Source organism: Eublepharis macularius, chromosome 4, assembly GCF_028583425.1.
Source record: "Eublepharis macularius isolate TG4126 chromosome 4, MPM_Emac_v1.0, whole genome shotgun sequence".
In the NCBI taxonomy this organism is placed as follows: Eukaryota; Metazoa; Chordata; class Lepidosauria; order Squamata; family Eublepharidae; genus Eublepharis; species Eublepharis macularius.
The window spans coordinates 93,653,211-93,656,828 of NC_072793.1; positions in this window are offsets into that span (position 1 = coordinate 93,653,211).

Sequence of the window (3,618 nt, forward strand, 5' to 3'; positions counted from 1 at the left end):
GATGTTTACATATACTAGCAAAGGAATGTTTTGGTTGCTCCCTCCCCCTCCCCCCCTAATTGCTTCTTCCCTCTCTTGCTCTTCTGTGTTTGACCAGTCTCTGTATCAGGCATCTGACGAAGAGAACTTGATTCTCGAAAGCTTATGCTAAAATAAAATTGGTTAGTCTTAAAGGTGCTACTGGACTCTTTTTGAGTGTGGAAGGAAACTCATATGTTACCTTATTTGGAGTCAAAACCCAGCCATATGTACATGTACAACCTACCTTGTTCAGAGTAGGGGACCTTAGGTGGTCAAGGTCTATTGTAACCAGATCATGCATGAAAAGTACCTCTGATCCCTCCCACAGTTCCATGCTTGGTCTTGGAAGTTCTTCACAACATAATACTTCTGGACAAAAGCTTTGGCTTTACACTGACATCCCCAGGAAGGATTCCGTCAAGCTCCCTGAAAAAGGGGCATGTGGCTGGGGCATTTTCAGACCTGACAACAGCATAATGAGCAACAATGTGCTTATTCTCCAAGCACTGCCTTTGTTTTCATCCTATATGCCATTGCAGAATGGCTGTGTGTCCCATGCTCACAATTTGCCCTATAATTCTTTTGAAGCAGCTGATGTTTCAGTGTGAAGTATGCAGTGCCTCCTGCACATTTTCCTTGTCCACAGACATATTGTCTCCTCCCACCAGGACACCCCATGTACTCCTGGTGCCTTTCTCTGCCCAGACATTTCTTTCTTCCTCTTTTCAAAGCAAAGCAACCTCAAACGGTGATTTTGGGGAGCCTTGTTCCAAAGGGCATCTGGGACAATAAAAAAATTGTATTCTTCAAAATGGTTGGTTCTTGTGGAGAGTAGAAACAACTTGACAATTTGTTATTTCTGAGAAGGACTGTTTGGTGGGAAAGTTCAGACAGAGCATGCATGCCCTGTAGCTGTAACATTACTGGTTAAACAAAAAGGCAAAACTGAATTATTTCACACTGTAGGTGAATTGTGTATGAGTGCTATGATGCTGCTGGACATTTTTTTAAAAACAAAATTAAATGTTTGTGATGAAATTCCCACCTTATCTTGCTAACAAATCATGCAATCAAAGAACACCCCCCCCCCAAGAACAGCTTGTCATTGGCCCATGATACAGTAAGGAATAGTAATGCACTGTCCAATATTGCAATTCCGTAAACTCCTTGATTTTTTAAAAAACAAACAAACAAAACCTCATTAATTGGCAAAAAAAAATTATGAGCAAAGAACAATGGCCAAAACAGATGGAGTGGTGCATCAGAAAGGCAGGGGATGCATACTTTGAAATTGCGCTATACACGTCCTAATATGCTACAAGAAGCGCCCTGTAATGGCATAAAAAAGAGAGAACAACTTCAGTCCTAGAAAATGAGCATCATTGGGGGGTGGGGATGGAATAACGACGATGACGACAGTGAGCTTATTTACTGCCCTTCTGTACAGGTTAGTGCCACAGTCATAGTTATTATCCTCACAATGCAGCTGGGGAGCTGGGGCTGAGAGGAGCTCAGCCACTTAACCATTATGCTACAGCAGCTCTCAGTGATAACAGTGATAATGTGTGCAAGCATCCGAAAACCCCAACACAGTTTGGCTTACAAGATACAGCAATAAAGATCTGCAGAAACAGCCAAAAAAAGAAGTACTTTACTACAGAAGGCTAAAGTGCTGAAGAGGCAACATATCCTGGGAGTCTAAAATCCCATCACCTCATGACACAAAAATAAAGTATTTGGGATAGTCAATATAGAGTATGGTGATTATGAAAAACAGCACCTTCTTTTTAAAATAAGTGACTGCTCATTCATGTGGTAATGGTACAATGCTTCCTGTGTATAGTTATACATACTTAATTGAATTCTAACAAATTAAGAAGCTAAAAATGCCAGCCGAAGAAGGTCTTCTCAGAGATAAGTCCCACTTTATTAAATTGAACTTACTTCTAGGAAAACATTCCTTGTATTGCAGCCTAACAGAGGCCATATCTCTTGCCTTATTCCAGTTTCATTTGTGTTGTAAGAGGTGTCTGCACTAAGGCATCATGCAGCAGATTTTGAGTTTCTCGGTGCATCTCCTGCTGAATGCAAAAAAAGGACTCCCATAGTGTTAAGGTAAACTTTTATTATTTATTATGGATATTATGGACTGATTGACATTTGTTAAATATCATAATTTACACTGCAGTAGCAAAAGACATTTCCCTTTCTCTATGTTTGCCTGAATTGTGTAGTGAAGACAAGGTAACTTATATATGTGGCAGTTTCCCTCTTCAACAGAGGTGTGAGAGATGCTGATGAAATCAACATAGACAAAATGATGATTAAGTCTTTTAGCAACTGTAAGGGCATGGTGGGTCCATTTCTGTTGACCATAAGTTAGATTCCAAGAGACAGGCAAGTAGTTTAACAGTATATTAACATCCTCAAAAATAAATGAATTTTCTAACACAAAATTAGTATGACTAATAACTTCCTCCCAAACGGGTCAAATGACTAAACATGACCAAAGCATTTTGTGAATTACACTGCCAACAGTCAGACACTATGCTTAAACCTTTAGTAAAAAGATGCTGTGGTGTTCAATATACCCTAAACATAATTTTTGCTGAATAAATCACAACTTAAGATCCATAGTACCAACAGGAATATGACTTAAGGCCTTATCCCATTGCTCCAGATTATTATTCCATCAATCTCTAAGATTCTGTGTATCATATTTATTAACTGACCTCAAATATTTATAAACAAATATTGTAGATTTTGCTTTCTGTATTGATTCAATAAAAATCTCAGATTCTGAAACACTCAAAGCTGGCAGACCACATTTGGACACCAACAAATGTTGTAATTATAAATATTGCCATTCAGTCAAAGTTGGAGGATAGACACAAAACTCCTGCGGTAAGAATTTAAGGTATTTCAAGTACACCATGCAAATTAGCAATTTCAACATATGATATAAACTCTACTTACAATTCAATCTAATACAAGGTAAACAATGCAATAAATCTTACATAAAGCGCAAATGCAAGATGCATGAACAATTCTCACAAGCTGCAACCATACAATGAATAGTTCCTTCCACACTATTGCAATTCCAAAATATATATGTAAGGTACACTTAAGAGAGTAGGGAGTGTTCTTCCACTACCCTACTAGGGTGTGGCACAGTCCTCAAAACTTCTGCAGGATGATTTTAAATCCTGTTCTTCTCATTGAAAATTAATGAGGCAATGCTGTAGAGGAGGGCCACCGTTAGATGTAGACAGGGACCAAAAGATGCTGAGAACCACTCAACAGGCGCTAGCAATTCTCCTGTTTCGCAGGGCTTTATCAAAAGGGTCAAAATTCAGCCAATTTGCCACATCTGGTCTTCCAGTGTACTCATTTCTCCACATTCAACGTCCACAATGGGTATCTGGAACTATTCATTGTATGGTTGCAGCTTGTGAGAATTGTTCAGGCATCTTGCATTTGCACTTTATGTAAGATTTATTGCATTGTTTACCTTGTACTAGATTGAATTGTAAGTAGAGTTTATATCATACGTTGAAATTGCTAATTTGCACGGTGTACTTTAAATACCTTAAATTC